The sequence below is a fragment of the Schistocerca americana genome, chromosome 7, assembly GCF_021461395.2.
Source record: "Schistocerca americana isolate TAMUIC-IGC-003095 chromosome 7, iqSchAmer2.1, whole genome shotgun sequence".
Taxonomy (NCBI): domain Eukaryota; kingdom Metazoa; phylum Arthropoda; class Insecta; order Orthoptera; family Acrididae; genus Schistocerca; species Schistocerca americana.
The window spans coordinates 144,058,518-144,082,399 of NC_060125.1; the positions used below are offsets into that span (position 1 = coordinate 144,058,518).

The 23,882-nt window shown below is 43.1% G+C and overlaps 1 protein-coding gene across 1 annotated transcript in view; it reads right to left on the reverse strand.

Moving 5' to 3' along the window:
* LOC124622343 (ubiquitin-like protein 3) overlaps nt 1-23,882 on the reverse strand; it is a 469,599-nt gene that overhangs the window by 274,838 nt on the left and 170,879 nt on the right. The gene's annotated exons all lie outside the window — the stretch shown is intronic.

Sequence of the window (23,882 nt, forward strand, 5' to 3'; positions counted from 1 at the left end):
GATCCTCCATCACACTCCCGTTTAGGCTAATACAGACACGGTTCACTACCTCCGGCTAACACAGGAAGATGAAACAGTACAACTGGCACAACGAAGTGCACTATCGAGTCAAATGGCTTCCAAGACGCTCTTTCCATTTAATCACTTTGGCGCTGTAGCATCAGAAGGGATTTCCGCCCAAAGAAACAAATGCAGTATCTATGGCGATCAAGATATTTTGACGAAAAACCAGACTATGAAAGCGAGGAAACAACCTTCCATATGTCACATTGACTATAATCGTTATGATGATTCTAAAATGTGTCAACAGAACGAACGTAGAAAAAATATATAGTGAATCACCTAAAACTTGTACTGCAAATATTGCGGAAATGGAAAATACTATTGCTATGCGATTTTCACAGAATGGACTGGCAGTCAGGGGCTCATATTCTTAACCGATCAACAGAGTGTAATAATACTTAAAAAGTGTATTTTTGTGCAAAGATCAGGTTTTTAAATGTAACAATAACTATTGACGTTAACTAACTAAAGGTAGGGTAAAACAGAATTTCAGTGGTGTCTGTTGCAGGATTCCAGTGCGCGTTGTTTACCGGATTTCGTATTTTGAAACTTTTCCATACCGACACTTGTATAATACCTCTGGTAGCACGTATTAAAGAACAACGCAAGTGCATACGCTAGTTATATGGCTTCTGAAGAGTAACGACAGAACACCATAGGTTGTGTTCAAAACGACCACCAGCAGCGGCAACACACGTTTCCAATCTAGTACGGAACGCCTGCTGCACGCGTTTGAGCGGAGATGTCCGAGAAGGCTGCAGTGATACGTCGTTGCATATCGTCGGTTATAGTTGGTATGTCCTTGTAGACAGTCTTTCAGCTTTCCCCACAGAAAAAGTCTACGCCTGGAAGATGGTCTGTTCGGAGGCTGCGACACTGTGAGCTACAGTGTTGCGCCTATGTGATGATGGTTCACTATCCCACAACAAACGTTTACAACTGACGAAGCCAATGGGGGATTGTCAACAGATCAACAGTTATCTGGTCATGATTGGTAAACGTGGCTTCATCACTAAACAAGATGTATGATACATCTGGAGTATCCTGTCTTAATGCTCATGTACACTCTTCTCACAATCGTTCTTGATGTACAGAGATATGTGAAAGGGATGGAACCTATGTCGATAGAGAATGCACAGAACACTTGCCTGACCATGCCACTTCCACGCGCGATTGCGCGGTAACTAATGTGTGGATCAACAGCAGCAAGACCATTAATATCTCACTCTTCTGTCGTCGCTTGTTTCCTTCTGTTACGTTGTCTAGGTGTTGGTTGAAGATGCTCATAAATAACTGCCGAGATGGTTGACGCCTATTGGGATATGTTGCTGCATACACCGTACAATAACCGACTGCATTCTTCCTATGCTTTTCCTCACAACAAATGGCATATCGGAGACGGAATAGGACCGACCCGTGTCCCGGTTGTATAAATATGCTATAAGCAATTATACCTCTGCTGTTAAAGGCCTTCAGTCGTAAAACTCCACTCACAGTGCTTTCTGTGCAAAAATTTAAATGGTTGCTGATATTACATTTTATTATAGAAATAGGAAGAAAGTACCTATCCTTTTCTTATTTCCAGTGGTTTTTTAAAACAATAAAAAACTACACACTGATTTTGCCAAAATCGTAGAAGCGATTCTTCTTGGTATCGTAGCTCTCAGGGGCACCCTGGGATGCTCTCTGTGTGAGGCACATCTGGGAATCTCTGTGAGTGTGGCTGGCGCTTCGGAATTCGTCGCTGCCGCGCCGCGGCCATGCTTTTTCTGCATTCGTAAATCCCATCGTCCACTCACGACCAAGTGCTTGGACTGTCACACACCAACTGACTAGCAAGTCGCAGTGCACACAAGCACACTATAAGCAGACATAACAACAAGGTACTTACCAATTACGCAGGTGGAACGGCACGAACAGGTGTCGGAGTGGAAACTTTTCGAAATACGGTACCTCGTAAACGACTCGCACTAGAATCCTGCTACAAACACCACTCACATTCCTATTCACCCTACTTAGTTTGTTAATGTCAACAGGTATTTTAAATTTAAAAATTGTATGTTTGCACAAAAATGAACGTTCTAAATATAATTACAATCTGTTGATTGGATAACAATACAAACCACTATCAATTCATTCTTTGAAACTGTAAATCAATATCACCTTTCATTTCCGCGATATTTTGGTGCAAGTTTTAGGTGTTTCACCTCGTTGTATATACAGGGTGTTACAAAAAGGTACGGCCAAACTTTCAGGAAACATTCCTCACACACAAATAAAGAAAAGATGTTATGTGGACATGCGTCCGGAAACGCTTAATTTCCATGTTACAGCTCATTTTAGTTTCTTCCACCTACGCTCAATGGAGCACGTTATCATGATTTCATGTGCCTTTACAAGTACGACACAACATGTGGTTCATGCACGATGGAGCTCCTGCACATTTCAGTCGAAGTGTTCGTACGCTTCTCAACAACAGATTCGGTGACTGATGGATTGGTAGAGGCGGACCAATTCCATGGTCTCCACGCTCTCCTGACCTCAACCCTCTTGACTTTCATTTATGGGGGCATTTGAAAGCTCTTGTCTACGCAACCCCGGTACCAAATGCAGAGACTCTTCGTGCTCGTATTGTGGACGGCTGTGATACAATACGCCACTCTCCAGGGCTGCATCAGCGCATCAGGGATTCCATGCGACGGAGGGTGGATACATGTATCCTCGCTAACAGAGGACATTTTGAACATTTCCTGTAACAAAGTGTTTGAAGTCACGCTGGTACGTTCTGATGCTGTGTGTTTCCATTCCATGATTAATGTGATTTGAAGAGAAGTAATAAAATGAGCTCTAACTTGGAAAGTAAGCGCTTCCGGACACATGTTCACATAACATTTTCTTTCTTTGTGTGTGGGGAATGTTTCCTGAAAGTTTGGCCGTACCTTTTTGTAACACCCTGTATACGCCGTCAAATGAAAACAAGACAGATGGATAGAAAGTATGTAACCTGTTTATTATTTCAAAAAAATCGCCGTAACTGTTCATGCATTTATCTCACTGTGAGATAAGACAGTCAGTGTCTTCAAGGAAAAATGTTTACGGCATCCTAGAGAACCATTACTGAACCCAGCTGTGCACCTCTTCATCCGACGCAAGTCTTTCTTCGGCGCATCAAAAATATTGGAATCAGCATCCGGAGAGGTCGGGACTGTGTGGACGATGTGTAAGTGCTTCCCAACAAAATTTACGCAGCGCAGTCAAAACAACAACCACGCCAGCTCTGGAAAAGTCATGATGAAATTTTTTCTTTCATTGTAAAAGCTCGTTGCTCATTGACTTTCTGGAACACGGCGCCACAATTAGCGCAGAGCGGTATGTGGACACTGCAAAAACTGAAGCGTAGCGGCAACTCCAAACACCCAGTAACGTTGACGGACGGCATCATTCGATCGCACGGTAATGCCCGCCCTGAAGTTGCCAAGGTTGTCTCCAGTATGCTGCAGAAGTTTCGCTGGGAAGGCCTTACATGCTCTACACACAGCCCCAATCCCCCCTCCCCCAATTCGATTTCTAATTTTTGGAGTGTGAAGAAAGATCGTGGCCGTCTATTTGCTTCGGACCGAGTAGTGTACGCTTAGGTACAATCGTGTTTCCGTAAGCAAACGATTTTCTGTGAAGACATTGACCGCCCTGTCTCACAGTGGAATAAATGCATTAACAATTATGGCAATAATTTTTGAACTAATAAACGATTTACGTACTTTTTGTCCATCTGTCTAGTTTTCATTTGACTGCCCCTTACACACAGTATATGAAAAAAATATTTGTATGGCTACATGCTGAACATTAAAATGTTTTTTTCCTGTAAAAACTTACAAAATTATTTCTATTGAATTCATCTGCGGTATACACGGAGTTGTTAGGAGAAAGCTGCTACCTGTCATATATTTTAATTCCGTGGTGGATTGTCGAAGACCTCTTACAGCTGTATATTTCACCTTTTTCTGTGCCAAAGTGACATTAATTCAATGATATTACAGATAGTTTTTCCTTCTAGTACTGTACCTGCGATTATCTTTGTTACTATCAAATTCAAATAGGTTGTTACCAAGCATTTCATAAATGAATACTTTTTCTCCTGAGTGAGCAGTTACTCCAGAATATTTCCTAAGACATGAATGAATGAAAATATGCCAAATACGTTAACTTACTGACCTCTATATCCTCAGAGGTGTTCTTAAGGCGAAGTAGCGAAACTTAACATGTTTAAGTTTTCATCAAATATGTACACTCAGAACTTAGAATTTTCTACTCTATTATTTCTTGTTGGTTGTTGTTGTTGTTGTTGTTGTGGTCTTCAGTCCTGAGACTGGTTTGATGCAGCTCTCCATGCTACTCTATCCTGTGCAAGCTTTTTCATCTCCCAGTACCTACTGCAACCTACATCCTTCTGAATCTGCTTAGTGTATTCATCTCTTGGTCTCCCTCTACGATTTTTACCCGCCACGCTGCCCTCCAATACTAAATTGGTGATCCCTCGATGTCTCAGAACATGTCCTACCAACCGATCCCTTCTTCTGGTCAAGTTGTGCCACAAACTTCTCTTCTCCCCAATCCTATTCAATACTTCCTCATTAGTTATGTGATCTACCCATCTAATCTTCAGCATTCTTCTGTAGCACCACATTTCGAAAGCTTCTATTCTCTTCTTGTCCAAACTATTTATCGTCCATGTTTCACTTCCATACATGGCTACACTCCATACGAAAATTTTCAGAAATGACTTCCTGACACTTAAATCAATACTGGATGTTAACAAATTTCTCTTCTTCATAAACGCTTTCCTTGCAATTGCCAGCCTACATTTTATATCCTCTCTACTTCGACCATCATCAGTTATTTTGCTCCCCAAATAGCAGAACTCCTTTACTACTTTAAGTGCCTCATTTCCTAATCTAAATCCCTCAGCATCACCCGACTTAGACTACATTCCATTATCCTTGTTTTGCTTTTGTTGATGTTCATCTTATATCCTCCTTTCAAGACACTGTCCATTCCATTCAACTGCTCTTCCAAGTCCTTTGCTGTCTCTGACAGAATTACAATGTCATCGGCGAACCTCAAAGTTTTTATTTCTTCTCCATGAATTTTAATACCTACTCCGAATTTTTCTTTTGTTTCCTTTACTGCTTGCTCAATATACAGATTGAACAACATCGGGGAGAGGCTACAACCCTGTCTCACTCCCTTCCCAACCACTGCTTCCCTTTCATGTCCCTTGACTCTTATAACTGCCATCTGGTTTCTGTACAAATTGTAAATAGCCTTTCGCTCCCTGTATTTTACCCCTGCCACCTTCAGAATTTGAAAGAGAGTATTCCAGTCAACATTGTCAAAAGCTTTCTCTAAGTCTACAAATGCTAGAAACGTAGGTTTGCCTTTCCTTAATCTTTCTTCTAAGATAAGTCGTAAGGTCAGTATTGCCTCACGTGTTCCAGTGTTTCTACGGAATCCAAACTGATCTTCCCCGAGGTTGGCTTCTACTAGTTTTTCCATTCGTCTGTAAAGAATTCGTGTTAGTATTTTGCAGCTGTGACTTACTAAGCTGATAGTTCGGTAATTTTCACATCTGTCAACACCTGCTTTCTTTGGGATTGGAATTATTATATTCTTCTTGAAGTCTGAGGGTATTTCGCCTGTTTCATACATCTTGCTCACCAGATGGTAGAGTTTTGTCAGGACTGGCTCTCCCACGGCCGTCAGTAGTTCCAATGGAATATTGTCTACTCCGGGGGCCTTGTTTCGACTCAGGTCTTTCAGTGCTCTGTCAAACTCTTCACGCAGTATCATATCTCCCATTTCATCTTCATCTTCATCTACATCCTCTTCCATTTCCATAATATTGTCCTCAAGTACATCGCCCTTGTATAGACCCTCTAGACCCTATAGACCTTGTTGGTATACTACGTTAATAACAGATGGCATATTTTTGAGAGTACAAAATATAATAACCTGTGTTTTTCCCAAGTTTGAAGCTCGTCCATTTGTGCGATCGAAGTTAGTAACTTTCACAAAAACATTCTCTTAATTTTTCTATGTTGATAGTTCGTTGCTTCGTTTAAGAAAAATGCTAGTAACATCAGCAAACAGGAGTAATTCTGCTTCCTGATTTAAAGAAAACGGCAGAGCAAAGTAAAAGCATGTCTACGAAATAGTCTGAAGTATTTGGATTTGTAGTAGCGATACGCCGAGCCAGCGCCGCCGCATACTGGATAGGTGAGCCGACACAGCGAGGCCTCCCGATACTAACATAAAAATCGACCAGACGAAAATGCATCAGCGAGAGGGCTAAAATTAACTAGTTTGGCGCCATCAACCTTATCATTATTTTGAGGCAATTTCATCCCGAGAGGACTCAAATCTGAACAGCGTGTACAGCTTCATGAATAAGTAATTCATTATTGATCTTCGAAGCCCCGCAGGGTCGCTCAGGTACGTGGTTTAAATATGGGACAGAGTTCCTGTATGCACCTCAGCTCACTGCTTAATCAATGCGGAATATTCAGTTTTTCCGGCGACCCGCCCCCATCAATATGCAGCGGTCGACACGGCCTAATTAGCGTCAACGTCGGAAGTCCAACCACGCCCATCAATTTCCGGAGGAGACTACCGCACAGCACTGCAGCAGGTAGACACTAGACGCTACAGATGTACACGCAGCCGAGGAAACAGCTACAGTACTTACGTCCTGCCTCCATCTCCACTCACCTGCAAGCACAAAAAAACAAATGTCAGTCGGATGCAAGAATTAAATTTAAAAAACACATTTAATACGAGCCAACAATTATCAAACACTTTTCCGTAATTCGTACGAACTAGAATTATACAAAAGCTTGCGGAATCTAATATGCATATCAAATGTTCTAGTAGTACAGGGAAGGTAACCGTTTGTGTATACTAATGAAAGAGAGCCAGTATTTTTAAATTCTCATGATAGGTTAGAATGAAAAAATAGTGTCAAGGTTCAAAGAGCTAATTAATTTGTGTATCGCTGATAACTTTCCATCTGCAGTTTTGAACTGTTCGGACGAACTGAACCTTGGTTAGTCAGTTAAACAATTAGAGTTAACATCGTCAACTGTTACGTATCGGCCAAATTCAACAAGTTGTTGCGGGAGCAGCTTACCGAACCACGACTCCTTTTATTTTCATGGCGTTTTTGAAAGTTTCTACGTTTTCAAATAATGGCCACGAGTGTGTATAACACTATACAAACGACAGTGAGTAAGAAGACCACTACTTTTTACATATCACTCAAGCAAGCCCTTTTCCAGAAGCTAGAGTTTTTTCTTTCTTGGGAAAGTTTCACTGATGTTGCGGTTGTCTTCAGTCCGAAGACTTTCCACGCCACAGTCCGAAGACTCTCCACGCCAATCCGTTCTGTGTAAGCTACTCTTCATCTCTGCGTAACTACTAACTACAACCCTTGGAAGCTGCTTACGGTATTCATTCAATTTTGTCCCTCAGACTTACCTCCACTACGGCACTGGCGCGTGCTTCATGCTTGCGGATTGTCTTGTCAAACCGGTTCTTTTATTCAAGTCGTGCCATAAATTGCTATTTTCCCAAATTCTATTCAGTGCATCAATATCATCGTCTTCAATTATTCGAGCCATTCATAATACAGCTAAGTTCGAAAAGCTTCCATTCTCTTGTCTGAATTGTTTATCGTTCACATTTCATTTGAGTACAAGTCTATACGCCACTTAAATTTTTTCAGACGTTAAAAAATTCCTCCTTTGCAGGAATACGTTTCTTGCTATTGTCAGTCTGCATTTTAAACCATCTTTACTTTGGCCATCATCAGTTATTTTGTTGCGCAGATAGTAAAACTCATCTACTACTTTTAGTGTCTCGTCTCCTAATCTAATTCTCTCAGAATCGCCTGACTATATTCAATTACCCTTGTTTTGCTTCTGTGCATATTCATCTTACAGTCTCTTTTCATAACACTGTCCATTCCGTTCAACTAGCCTTCCCAGTTCTTAGCCGCCTTTGACAAAAACTACAATACAGTCTGCAAACATCAAACTTGTTACTTCTCCCCGAACTTTAATCCCCTTTCCAAATTTTTCTTTGGTGTATCTCACTGCTAGCTCAATGTACAGACTAAATAACATCGGGAATAGGCTACAACCGTGTCTCAATTCCCTTCTCAACCGCTGCTTCTCCTTCATGTACTTCGACTCTTATAACTGCCGTATGGTTTCTGTACACGTTGTACATAACCTTTCGCTTCCTATATTGTACCCCCGATACCTTCAAAATTTCGGATCATGTACTAACGTGATCACGGTTAATTTTTATTTCCTTGCTCTGTGTCTCTGTTAGTAAAGTAGCTGTACGCCGCCTGTGGAGCCACTGTCTTGTAGTTTGATATTTTGTAGCGATCTGACCTCCAGTCTCGGTTTGTTCCGTGACGCTATACGCTTGTGTGGGACTCTGCTGGAAGTCACTGTACACCGCTCTGCGCGTTTCACACGCCACTGATGACAGGCTTCGCGCTGCTGTGGCGTGTGCAATCGCTTATCAAACTTGATGGTGTGCCTCCGCCCTCAAATCTCGTACATATTCTGCAAGCCGCTGTACAATACGTGGCGGAAGGTACTTCATGAATTTATATTGCTTAATGAGCGACCTTGTGCCCTATTCCACTCGCATACTGAAAGAGTGGAAGTGACCGCCTATACGCCTCCGTAAGCGACCTATCCCCCCCCCCCCCTCTTTCTCTCCATACGCGAGATAATCGATTATGGCAGCAGAATTGTCGCACTGCCTTCCTCGAAATTCACCCGAAGACGTTTTGACCAGAGCACCGTCCGCTTTTCTTCCGAAGATTTCCATCAGAGTTGCCTGAGTGACTCTGTTACACTTTGGCATTCGCTTTTCCGACGTCCGACGATCCTAAACTCCTAGGTTATCTGTTAGCACGCTTCCTGTCTCAGGACTCTTAAACGCTGGAGCAACACTCTTGCATGTAGCGTGATTTTTGCTACACATGTTCTACACTTTCCCCGAACGTTTCCAGCAAATGTAAATCTTACAGTGCAGCTATTAAGCGTTCATCCTCCTTTATATGGGCTTTTAGTATAACCCCTAAGTAATATTAAACGAATGCCGTGGACATACAGTATTTTCATCGAGGACCTTCGGGATCTTTCTATTATAGTGATAAATCCATCACATGAAGTGTAAATTTCGTCCAAGTGTTTCTGCGTAGAGCCTGACAGTGCTGCTGCCACTGTCTGATGGATGGTTTATGTACAGCGAAAACACTGGCCTTCTCTGCTGCACACCACACGCTACTTTCACTGAATTAATTTTTGTCGCTGCCGTACTTTACTTTATTGAAGAATAGCGATTTGGGAAGATTGATCTTCCATGTTCTACATCTACATTTACATCTGAACTCCGCAACGCAACTTATGATGTGTGGCGGAGGATTCTGTGTGTACCACAGCAAATCCCCCCCCCCCCCTTTCTTTCTGTTCCAGTCGAGAATCGTTCGCGGGAGAAACGATTATTGGTAAGCCTCCCTATGGGCTCGAATCTCTCTAATACAATACTGGCCATTAAAATTGCTATTCCACGAAGATGACGTGCTACAGACGCGAAATTTAACCGACAGGAAGAAGGCTGTGATACGCAAATGATTACCTTTTCAGAGCATTCACACAAGGTTGGCGCCGGTGGCGACACCTACAACGTGCTGACATGAGGAAAGTTTCCAACCGATTTCTCATATACAAACAGCAGTTGACCAGCGTTGCCTGGTGAAACGTTGTCATGCCTCGTGTAAGGAGGAGAAATGCGTACCATCACGTTTCCGGCTTTGATAAAGGTCGGGTTGTAGCCTATCGCGATTGCGGTTTATCGTACCGCGACATTGCTGCTCATGTTGGTCGAGATCCAATGACTGTTAGCAGAATATGGAATCGGTGGGTTCAGGAGGGTAATACGGAACGCCTTGCTGGATCCCAACGGCCTTGTATCACTAGCAGTCGAGATGATAGGAATCTTATCCGCATGGCTGTAACGGGTCGTGCAGCCACGTCTCTATCCCTGAGTCAACAGATGGGGACGTTTGCAAAACAACAACCATCTCCACGAACAGTTCGATGTCATTTGCAGCAGCATGGACTATCATCTCTGAGATCATGGCTGCGGTTACCCTCGACGCAGCATCACAGACAGGAACGCCTGCGACGGTGTATTCAACGATGAACCTGGGTGCACGAATGAAAGCGTCATTTTTTCGGATGAATCCAGGTTCTGTTTACAGCATCATGATGGTCGAATCCGTGTTTGGCGACATCGCGGTGAACGCACATTGGAAGCGTGTATTCGTGATCGCCATACTGGCCTATCACCCGGCGTAATGGTATGGGGTGCCATTGGTTACATGTCTCGGTCACCTCTTGTTCGCACTGACGGCACTTTGAACAGTGGACGTTACATTTCAGATGTGTTACGAGCCGTGGCTCTACCCTTCATTCGATCCCTGCGAAACCCTACATTTCAGCAGGATAATGCACGACCGCATGTCGCAGGTCCTGTACGGGCCTTTCTGGATACAGAAAATGTTCGACTGCTGCCCTGGCCAGCACATTCTCCACATCTCTCATCAATTGAAAACGTCTGGTCAATGGTGGCCAAGCAACTGGCTCGTCAGAATACGCCAGTCACTTCTCTCGATGAACTGTGATATCGTGTTGAATTTGCATGGGCAGCTGTACCTGTACACGCCATCCAAGCTCTGTTTGACTCAATGCCCAGGCGTATTAAGGCCGTATTACGGCCAGAGGTGGTTGTTCTGGGTACTGATTTCTCAGGATCTATGCACCCAAATTGCGTGAAAATGTAATCACGTGTCAGTTCTAGTATAATATATTTGTCCAATGAATACCCGTTTATCATCTCTTGTTGGTCTAGCAATTTTAATGGCCAGTAGTGTATAACGACACTGCACCTGAAAACTGAAGTTTAGAATGACAGCTAATCTTAGAAGGTATGTCACGTTAGTCGGCTGCAAAGCGACTGCAAAAGCCACAGTTTCTTCTTTTTTTTTTCGCAAACTTGGAAGCCAGTTTTTATTTCGGAGAGAATTCATTCGCCGCCTGTCGCGATTACCATCGATTTAAGTGTGGCACCCGTTGGGGACCGTATCAAGCGCAAGTAGTACAGAACAGAGACAACCGCCCAGTGTGCCACAGAGGGCCAGTGAGAAAGTGCAGCTCCAGCGAGCTGCTGCAGAGACGGCGGAGCGTCGGAAAGAAAGAGCCGAGGCGGTCGCTCTCTCGGCGCGCCCGCCAGCTGGAACACAGTACGTCCGCCAAGCGCCAGCAGCTGCTGCTCGTTAGCGAACACAATTGGCGCTTAGTGCACGACACACACGGCCGAGCTGCATAAACCCGCGTGTTTTGCGATAATACGTAAGCTATGACACTGTGGCTAACTTACTTACGATCCTTTGTAAAACACCGAATATTCGCAGCTCGTTCCCTAAAAGCTAACAGCAATGTTTGCTCGTCTCTAGTTATTAACCCTTCACGGTTCTTCCAGGAGTGAAAACCTATACGCAACCCACATGCTGTAAGACGAGAAATGAACCTCGAACAAATTGTCAAAACAAAACTTTTTTTTTTAATTGAGGGAACATATATGGCGACAAAAAGTTCTTTCGTACTTATTTACATGAGAATTTCTTTAATTGCCTATGAAAATACTGGAATACGATAGATTTCTGAGACTACCACACCATTTTTGAGTTCTCTTTAGTTAATTATTCCAGAAATTCAGTAATGGTATGGAGACAGTAGCGTATGGAGAAATTTGAATCAAACGTTTATAATGGGATAAATTTACGAGAAACTTTTCCTTTAAGAACGAACAATGCTCGACTAATATGTATGTTATTTATTAAAAGTAACAGTCCAGTACGCAACATACTGACACGCTGTAAATGGTTTCACATAAAATTCTTAATTTAGAAACGACGCCTTAGTCAGTAGGAAAAAAATCAGGTAATAATGATATAAAATAATTAAACGTTTGGATTCCAATGCAAAAAGTTCGTTTTCCTTTTGCGAACAACGAAAGAGGAGGAAACAAAGAATAAGAACAGGAAGCAGCTTAATGTCATGGCAATCGACTAGGGGCAAAAGTGAGAACGTTATCTAAGAAAAGCTCCTTGGGAACGTTTCCTGTACTGCCAAAATCCACATACCAAGTACGGAAGGAAAGTGAAACAAACACCAGATACATCATCATCATCATCATCATGCTTGCTACCTGGGCACGAATAACTGTGGCCTGTATGGACATAATTGAGCAGGATGTGCACAAATGTTCGCAGGTTCAAGGGCAATATGTGAAAAATCGGTTTCCCTCCAAAACCGACCCTCTTGCACCGCTTTTATAAATAATGTTTAAGATGCGCTGGTTCTGGAAAGCCTTGGAAGGAATTATATCGTTGACTCATCAACATTCGTGACGAAATTAATTAAACCTGAAGGTGCGGTACGGTTGACCGGAACGTAGATGCAACTTCGTCACTCCTTCCTGCAATTCTGCAGGGCTTACCTGCAACACTGTTTAGTTGGTTTGGAGTGAAAGGGACTAAACTGCGAGGTCATCAGTCCATTCATCCGTTAAGTGGCAAACCAGGATTAGTCAACAGAGGACAGAGGCGAAAGGCAAATCCTGAAATTTCTAAGTGTAACTAACACGGTAAAATAAAAAAATAAAAACCACAGATAAAAACCTAGAAAAAAGGCAGCACACACAAGACAAGCATTAAAACCGAGAAGAAGAAGAAAAAAAAAAAAAGAATTTAAAAGGTGGAAAGGGCAGAGGCCAGGCTGGGTCACCCAGCAAGTGCCGCCAAGGGCCACCGAAGGACCCCAAGGGACACCTTGAGGGTCGGGAGGGGAATGGTAGAGGGTTGCCACACAAACCCCATACGCAGTCAATGACGCCAAAAAGCCCTACCTTACAGCGATGAATAGAAACCACCTTCGTGAGCAAAACTTAATACCAGGTCAGCCGACTTGGCGTCGTCTACTAGCGCCAGAAGGAGCGAATCAGGAAGATTAAGATGGCACCTCAGAGCAGCCAAATTAGGGTAGTCTAGGAGTAAATGGTCCACCGCCAGGCGGCTCCGAATCTGCGTTGAAGGGGATCCTCACGTCTGAGAATGGGGCCATGGGTCAGCCAAGTGCGGCCAATGTCGAGTCTACAGAGAACGGTGGATTCCCTGCGAGAAGCACGCAGGGAAGACTGCCACGTGATCAGTTCATGGAATAACAACACAGATAGTTCGTTCAACCTTCAGGGCAAATACCTGGCATATTGAGAGACAACCAATCAAGGGGAAATACGTAAACAGTTAATCAGCGATGAGATATACTGGGACGAAGTACTAAGGGAGCGAGTGCGTCGTTTACCAGAAACGCAATGAAGAGCAGTCGGCGGACCGCTTGTAGAACCGGAAGAGAGTGTCGCCACAGCGATCGCGACACTAGTGTGCATCATCTTAGAATGCAAACACGTTCTAACAGCTTATTTACTGTACATGTCTGGCATCGAAGTAATGAACTGTAGGGCGTGCTGCAAATTAGAAGGTGGCTGATTTTCATGGCCATCTTCCGATGTACCCGGAGCGAGTGTCGCATTACGTAGGTGGACACACAGTGCTGTGGCGACACTATGTGTGTCGTTTATGTGGCGCAGGCTGTAGCTGCTGCACACCTGAACGGCCAGGCAGTGCTGTGCCTCCTACGGCAGGTTCGGTGGAGAGGTGGGACACGCTACCGTCGCTTCACAGTCCTCACTCATAGGCGGCGCCCCACACAGAACAATGCCTGATTTGGACGCAAAAACAAAAGTCTGTTTACATTGTGTCGAAACACAGTACCCGCTCGATACTCTACAACTTACTTCGTCTCTAACGTAGGTCAGCAAACGGGACCTCTTCTCTGAATAGTTTAATTAGGGCTGTGATTTTATTCGCTATCTTAAAAAATTATTTTTTTGTGACACCCGGGCCTTTTGCTGTCTATACCTACTTTCATTTAACAAGAATGACATGTAACCAACCTTTGCTTCAGACATGTGTTCATAAAAAAAAAAGATGGCGAATGTTGGTTCACTTTGCCATTAGCGTGAGTAGCCAAACGGGAGAACGTAGCAGCTGGCGTGGAGTGAGTGAGTGAGTGAGTGAGCACAGGTAGGTAGGTAGGTAGGTGTGTAGCGGGAGGCGGCGCGCCAGACGGCAGGCGCCCGCGCCGAAGCAGACACAATGGCGGCGCGCTATTAGCATAACCTGTCCGGGCGGCTAGCGGACAGCGGCTCGAGCCAAGCCTACTCTACGGTGTGGCCGGCGGCTGACCGGTAGCCCGCTTGACGTCACCGAGCTAGTGCCGGGGATCAGGACAAGTCTGCGTCCCGCAACCAATTCACGATGACGTTAGTCATCTCGGTCGGACCTCCATTCCTCAGTGCTTGAAGCTACCGCGCACAGGCCAGGTGTGCCAGGTGTGTCAAGTGTTCGCTGTTTGCCATTACTCCTGTTTCAAGAAGCACCTGCGTAACTCGACGTTAGTTTTGTAGTACTTACTCTGCTCCAAAGTACTTATCATTGTTCCTTAATGCTACATTTCCGTTCTGAACTGAGTAAAAGCATCGCCTGTGAACAAATATGTAGATTCTGAAACCTCTTTTTGAGATGGTTTTCCAGCTATAGTGCATTTTTTGCAATAAAATACAGGCTTCACTGTCTGTGATGAATACTCCAAGAAACATGTTAAATTCATTTTATTCTACAGAACTTGTGAAAGGACAAAATGCCATACAGACGTACTGTAGTGTCTTTGGATGACTTTCAAATTAAACGTCACAAGCTGAAAGAAAATCGGCATTTTTATTGTTAACTGATGGTTCAAATGGCTCTGAGCACCATAGGACTTAACTTCTGAGGTCATCAGTCCCCTAGAACTTAGAACTACTTAAACCTAACCAACCTAAGGACATCACACACATCCATGCCCGAGGCAGGATTCGAACCTGCGACCGTAGCGGTCGCGCGGGACCAGACTGTAGTGATAAGAACCGCTCGGCCACCCACGGCGGCGTTAACTGATATCCATCGACGAAATGTCCGACGGACTCGTCACATCCCGACGGACTTTTGCGATACACACCAACAAGATGCGTGAAACGATCGTTCAGATGAGACGACATTAGAAATGTCAGTTACAGATAACGCAAAACTGAAATTCCTAGAATAAGGCCAGAAACTGACTGAAAATGCTGAGCCAAGCATCTTTCTGGATACACAAGCCCAAAGTTCAAAATCAGCTTCTACAGTAAAACGTCTTTTTAATGACGAAAAAGACAATCTGGCGAAAGCTATTTAAAATCGTATCGCTTCCCATAAGAATCACACTGTACTTGACTCGCACAGGTGGCAAACTGACATTTTGTTGGCCCAGGCCTAATCTGTGGGGCTTCCGGTGCGGGCTTTGTTCTTTCAGGTAGTTTTTAATGACCCGACGAGCTCCATCGCCTGCTTTCCGCAAGACCAGACGCTAGGAATGTTTTTCACAGGGAGCTCCAACGTTATGAGACTGGTCGACAAAATTATTGAAAAAGCGAGCACGCTGGGAAGTAGGTCAGTGTCCACCCCGTCTGCCTGCCACATCCCAGGTGGGGAGGAGGCTCTGCCGACAGCTACTGACAACACTGGATGCAAATTGTGGCTGTCGGCACGAATTACGCCTGTTTCCTGCGTTCACAGGCCATTCTCGATCCTTAGAGGCGGCTTGCTGATTTGGTGACGTCAGCTAGCCTTGCTCGTGGAGTGGAAGCACAGTTTACTGTTTCGCAACACCGTTCCCAGAATACATGGTGGTCCTCTGGTTTGGAGCCGAGTGCAAGGCTCAGACGATTCTGTGACGACGACCTTGGATGCAGATTTCTCGGCTTCCCATGTCGGGTGGATAACTGTAGCACCTCTCTTAGAAGGCCAGGCTAGCACTACATGGATGAAGTGGCTATTAGACTACCCGGGTACATGTAGCATGCACTTTTTTAAAAATTAAGAATACAAAATTGCCTCCACAGCCTGATAAACATGCTAATCCCAGACAAGGAAGAATACTATCCCCATTAATAAAAGAGAGTACCATTTCTCATGGCTGATCGGTGGGAGAGATTGTTAACGTAGTATTAATTAACAGCAGGGGCATTTTGGGAACTTTCCTGAAGTAATCCCGCTTATAAACGGCAAGAATGCCCACACAGCACAACGGACAGAAAACTGGCACAAAGGAGATGTTAATAACAAATTCTGAATTCCGATTGCAATGTGTATCACAAAGACAGAGTGAACGCAGGTGATGGAAGTATATTAATAGCTGTAAAACACGATGATATCAAGTGACGTTAGTACAGATTACAAATAGGAAATAATTTGGGTGAATGTAAGTGTTAAAAAGGTGGATCACACATGGTCATCGGATGCTTTTATAGACGTCCTGCCTCAGCAGCAGCAATGGCAGAACGTTTCAGTGGAAATTTCGAGAATATTTCTTGTGAATTTCCTGGTGATGTTATGGCATTAGGTGGAGATTTCAACTTACCAGCCATAGACTGGGACACACTGTGGATTGTGGCTAGTAACACACTGAGGATTGTAGCAAGTACAATCACGTGCAACTGTTCTGCATGTGAAACTTCCTGGAAGATTAAAACTAATCCGGAACAGGACTCGAACCCAGGAGCTCGTGCGGTTTCCAGGCAAGTGCTCTGCCAACTGAGTTAACTGAGCACAATTCATTACGTCCTCAAAGCTTTATTTTTAAATGTCTACATTCCGTAGCTAGCCAGAGAAACAACTGGTGAGTTTAACATATTAGATCACCTGGTCACCAACTGGCACGAACTTTACTACTCAGTCCAAACAGTGACTCAGTGATCATGAAGCCGTTATAGCATCACTGAATATGGCTGTAAATAGCAATGTAAAGAAAGAATCACTCAATATGGCGGTAACTAGGAATGTGAAGAAAGGTATGAAGTTATTTCTGCTTAGAAGGAGCTACAAGAGACAGATTTGGTTGGTTGGTTGGTTGGTTGAAGAGGGTAATGAGACCAAACAGCGAGATCATCGGTCCCATGAGACAGATTTTAGACTACTTGAGCGGTGAGCATGAAAAACTTATCTCCAAGAACGAAAATGCTAGAGCATCAACTGACAAAGTTCAAGAGAATTGTACAATACATCTTAGACAGGTTTGCGCGGAGCACAGTTGCAAGGGATGGAAAAGACACGCCAACTGTGTTCGAAAGCTGCTACGAAAGCACAGACAGCTTCAGTGTACATTTAAACAAAGCCAAAGCCTCACAAACAAACAAAAACTGACCGAAGTCAAAACTTGGGTACTGAGGTCCACGCGTGAAGTGTTCAACAAATGAAAGTTAATGTCTAACTTCCTTAGTAGTTTTGGTGTTACATTAAAAGGAATAAAGTCATCTGTCCAGATACACAGTGGACACAACAGCAGAAATTGGACAGAGCCAGCCCCCTTCCTCCACCTATCACTTTCAAAGTCACCACCTCCCTGACTTTCAAGGTCACCGCCTCCCTCTCACCCTGCAGGCCACTTGGGCTACGTTTATTTACGACTTAATTTACCACGCAAGTTATAATTTATGACCCAATCAAACACGGATGCCTAAAAAGAATCCGCCACTACGACGTCACATGGACACAGTGCAGTGTAAAAACTGTGGGAAATTTAAAAAAAAAATTCAAGTGTGATAGCTTGCAAATTGCATGGTCTATTTACTTAGGTAAGTTTCTGCCTGCCTCCAGACAACAGTAGTATTATGTTAAAAGACACACTGCAGGTAAGAAAGAAGGTTACTGTACTTTAAACTACCTTTGAATTACAACACACTTGGAAGGGTAATGAATAAGACGACATATTATTGTAAAAGTTCTTTATTAATTATTGCATATATAATCACACAGAATCTGGAAAAGGTCCAGATAAGAATGGGGGATTCTAGATATCTGCATTAAGTGTAAACACTTATGGAAATGTCACACGGTGGTGTACTTTAAGAAAATAATAGATTCGAAGGTGTATATATTGGAGGAAATATTGTTGTAAACTCGTTTAGTAAACCCCGTTTCCCATTTGAATCTGCTTAAAACATGGAGGAAATAAAATGCAACATTACAATCGCCAAATGTTCTTGGTTACTGGCTGGTATAGCGTATGCCGTCTCTCTAGTAGTTTTGATGCATCATCTTACGATTCCGGTAAAAAACGTGGTACTACTGTGATACATAGCAATGCACATTAGTTTACATGATACTTCGCTTCGGACTTGAGAAATATGGAAGATAAGAAGACTTGCGGATATTCAGTATGGTTTACGTGACACAGATATACAGTCACACAGTCTACGGCAGATATTACCACAAAGTGCTGTGTAATTATATACGGCCAAAGGATGTAACTGTTTTGTTACAGGCAGACATTGCACATTAATATTACATACCGACACAGATAATACGCAGATAGGTCAACTCTTAATTGATAGCCATGATTACACTGTGATATTTAGTGTTCCCTTGAAAGAACTGGCCAACATTAAAGAACTACCATTTTAATGCTAAAACCTAGAACTGTCACACAAGAATCTGCACACTACCACATTAGCGCGGCGCAAACAAGATTTCTTGGTCGGCGCGAGAGCGGTATGGAGATGCTACATGAACTCCAGTGGTAAATACCCCAAGAGAGGCGTTGTGCATCACGGAGAAGTTTAGTATTGAAATTTCGAGAATATTATCCGGGAAGAGTCGGGCAACACATTACTTCATCCCATATACATCTCGTATAACAACAGTTAGCAAATCCGTGGCATTGGAATTAATACAGAGATTTGCCAACAATCTTTCTTTTTAAACGCCTATTCGCGAGTTGAACAGTTAAATGGTAGAGGTAGCCGAAGTTCTGTTTTCGGAACAAAATGTAAGTGATGGACCTGATTACAAAATAACTTTTCTACTGCCAGTCACAATTTTCCTTTTTAAATACAAATTACATAGCAATGGCAAACGCACGATTTTTTAAAAAGGGTACGATGTGCAGGGTGGCAAAGCTCCGTAAATAATAAAGTATGAAAATGTTTTTACCTCGATTCTTGAAACGAAAAGGCAATCTACAGCATAACTTTAGAAATATGCAACGTAGTCCAATACACGGATCTGTAAGATAAAACACACAAGATGCATTTTTGTACTGAGTGCACTGTCAGTCAGTCAGCCAACGATTTTTGTGTTGGGGGAGACACAAGTGACAGTGGAAGCCAATGCATGTGCTATCCCTGCGTTACGCATCTTATTCCATTTGGTACCTTGGCGCCAATGTCAGCCGAAAAATGCAATAAAAATTATATTGTTACACTCTCCAGTTCTGCATACTATATCTGTGACAGCCACCGCTATTTTGCCGTCTTATGGGACATTTTTTCGTATTGATGAGTCTGTTCTAGTAAATTATGGTTCGATGGCACTGCAAAACGATTAGATAGTAACCTATTGCCTTTAAAAATTGAAAAAAAAATGACAAACATTAGCGACTATACCACCCAATTCTCCGATATTTTTTATGTATTTTCTTTCTCTTTTTTGTCGGCTGTCACGATTATGCCTACTAGTAAACTGACGCAGTATTTAAACTGTTTTATATGCTCGCACCCACAACATTACATATTAAGAAACAAGTAGAAGTAAATCAAACAGCCGGATAAATGTATTTAACGTATAGCACACAGTTGTCGGTGAATGTCAAGTAGCGGGCTGACCTTGCATTTTTCTTAATTTGTGTTCCGATAGTCATTCGCAGTATGCACCAAAATATTCGTCGGAGACATTTCCCTGTATAAGAGAAGTTTTCGAATTTACCTTGGAGTTTTATATAGAAAAATACGTTGAATATGACGCAAATATTGACATAAGGCTACACTAAGGATCAATGTTTATTTCTCAGTCATAGTCTTTGCCTTCGTCAAGTATCAACCAAATTATGGCCTTCCTATCTAATACAAACCTTGGGCGACGCTACAAGCCCAATTGCCCCTTGTAAAATGTGTCGTAGCCCTTCAGTGCCATCTCTTGAGTTATAGACAAATGTGACACACCAAGGGAAGAGCACACACGTGAAGGACTTAGCTAGCATATTTATGATTGTTAATTTACGATTATGCTGTGTTTGTGTTTCTCTTGTTTTGTCTGTCTGATTTCTCTTCCCCACACTTTCACTATTTATATTTTTATTGACTTAAGTATTTGCAAAGCACGAGATACAGCTTAAGTCTCAGGATGGCACTGTTGTTCTGAAAATAAACAAATGACGTATTCTACGCCAGGATTGTGGAGAAAATGTATGTAAGATACATGCGGGAATTTCAACCAACATTACATTAGTATTTTCTAGCTTCGCAAACTTTATTTACTTCTCAGACCATCTGCGTAAAGAGATTGCCTCTTCCCCCCCCCCCCTCCACACACACACACACACACACACACACACACACACACACACACACACACACACACACACACACAGCTTATCTTCTCCGAACTGCAAAACATCTTTTCAGAGAAGAGTGAAATTTTTGGAATCAGCTGGCTTTTCAACAAAAGACATAAATATTACAGAGTACCCTATGGTAAGTATATTCCAGTTTAAAACAACGAAACAGACCTTAAATAACGCAGGTGTGGGCTGTCAGATACGAATCAAGAAAGAAAATGTGTAATTGCTACAAAGTGTTTTGCGTTTCACAGTAAAAAGAAATAGGCATTTTCAGCTGCATATTTCCATTGCCGTCTATAGTGTGAACATAAGGACGAAATTCGCCATTACAAATGACCGGTGCGAATGGCTATAGTCTTTGCTCGACAGTCCTACACATTTGCACATACGAGAACAGATTTAAAACGTTTATTCAAAATTCAGCCACAGCAGCAGAATATATCACCGTAGTCATATAAAACAAACTATTTCTCCTTTCACGTATTTCTCTTTGCATCCGTTGCAACAACAGTAATTCGTCGCAGCTGTTACGAATTAAGAAATTGTAAAAACGCAACAATTACATCTAATATTAATCTTTCGAACCCCGCAGGAAGAACATGCAAACAGCGATCTCCGGAGATCACTTGACAATCCTAGTTTAATGCTGCCAACATACGCAGAGCGGATTGCTCAGTCCAGAGATATTTCTACTCTACGATTTCCTCCAAACCTCTTCCTCATTGAACACTGCTGAAACAACGCTGTTCTCCTCAGTTAAATGAAACTTTCCACCGCGCTCGGGGCCGATCGACTTAACACTTGCTCCGTCCCGCTTTGAAATAACTATTCGTTAATAGGCACGTGTGAGCTATAAGAACACACACACAATTTTTACTCAGATATCATATTCCTCACTATGCCGAAGCTTCCGGAAACACACAGAGAATATACACTGAGGGGACAAAAGTCATTGGATGCCTCCTAAAAAGGTGCCGGGCCTACTTTTGCGCACCATAATGCAGCAACTCGACGTGTCATAGGCACAAATGGTTGGAAGTCCCCAGCAGAAATGTTGCGCCATGCTGCCTCTATAGCCGTCCATAAGTGTGAAATTGTTGCCACCGCAGAATTTTGTGGACGAACTGACTTTTCCATTGTGTCACATAAATGGTCGATGGGATTAACGTCGGGCGATCTGTGTGGCCACGTCATTCGCTCAGAATGTTCCTCAAACCAATGGCGAACAACTGTGGCCTGGTGAAATGGCGTAGTCATCCATTAATACCATTAATTCATCCATTAATTCCATTGTTTTTTGGGAATATGAAGTCCATGAATGGCTACAAATGGCCTCTCAAGTAGCCGAACATAATCCTTTGCAGTCACTGACCGATTCATTTGGACCAGAGGACCCATGTAAACACGGCCCACACCATTAAGGGGCACCACCAGTTTACATAGTGCTTTGTTGACAACTTCGTGGAGTCAGCATCACACTCTAACCGTACCATCAGCTCTTAACAACTGAAATCGGGACTCATCTGGCCAGGCCACGGTTTCCCAGTCGTCTAGGGTCCAACTGATAGGGTTACGAATCCTAGATGGTGCTTCAGGCGATAACGTGCTCTTAGCGATGTCACTCGCGTCGTTCGTCTGCTGCCACGCCTGTTCACCACAAATATTGCCGTACTGTCCTAGCCGCTACGTCCGTCGTTCGTCCCACATTGATTTCTACTGTTATTTCAAGAACTGCTACTTGTCTTTTAGCATTGACAACTCTACACGAATGTCGCTGCTCTCGGTCGTTAAATGAAGACCGCCGGCCAGTGGATTGTCCGTAGTAAGAGGCAATGCCTGAAATTTGGTATTCTCGGCACACTCTTGAAACTGTGGCAATCGGAATACTGAGTTCACTAACAATTTGCGAATTGGAATGTCCCATGCTTCTAGCTCTAACTATCATTCTGCTTTCAGTCTATTAATTCCGTTGCTCGGGCATAATCACCCCGGCACCTTTTCACATGAGTACAAATAGATACATACTCACTGACGTCAGTGTGTATTACAAGAGCTGAAGAGAGACACACACTGCCCCATCACAAACTCTTTGACACAACTTTAGCCTGACTCTTTGGTTTACTTAAGTTTTGTAAAGCTCCACCGATGCATTGCCCTTTTATATCTTGTGCATACGATACTACCGCCATCTGTATGTGTGCACGTCGCTGTCCTACGACTTTTGTCACCTCAGAGCACACAGATACATTCAATTACAATCCAAAGTAACAATATCAATTTACATGACAATTTCGTATCACTATTCGTATACATCAGACCGCAAAATGACTACAGAAAATGTAAAAGAAATAAGACAAAGAAAATGTACATGCTTTTATAAAGCTTCCTACTGGATGTCACCTTAGTGGGAGGGTCCGTTACATAAACATCGGAGGGGAGTGAAATAGGCCGTCTCAGGTGTCTGAAGCTCGGCGAGTTAACGACTGAAGGGAAGTTTTGCACTAGCTGCACGTCTGCGATAGTGAGCTTTTTTTTTCTCTAAGATGAGAATATTTGCCCACGTGAGAAATGAGAGTGCGCAGCTGCTTTAGCGTGTCCCTCCAGCTCGCGCACTGTGACACGCCGAGCGAGCCAAACTGCGCTGCACCAGCCGATGTCGCTGACCGCTGCCCGATGTTTTCTGTCTCATCACGTCGGTTTATAACGAGGCTCCATCATATAATGTAACAGCGAGTTACTACTACGCTTTTACTGGAATTATGACTGTGATTGACAAATGCATTTCACGCTATTCGTTTCGTCTCGTCTAGAAAACGCTATTTCGTACGGGATATTATAGATTCGAGTGCTGCATTCGAAGAAATGTTCGTTCAGCAGTAGTAATTATGAGTAGCAGGTACAAATACGGTCGCCAGTCTGACATAACTACATGACATAAGAGTTAGTGATTTTTAACTGCGCACATTCATTAGGTAAAATGGAACCTTCTAGGATATATCACAGTGAGGTGGAAACTCAATCACAATCAACAGCTTCTATATAGCTCTCTAGAATGTGATATTAACATCTCACCTCACCTTCACAATAACCTTCGCTAATGGAACATTCTAACCTGATTATGGTAACACTTTTGTCCATTATGGATGA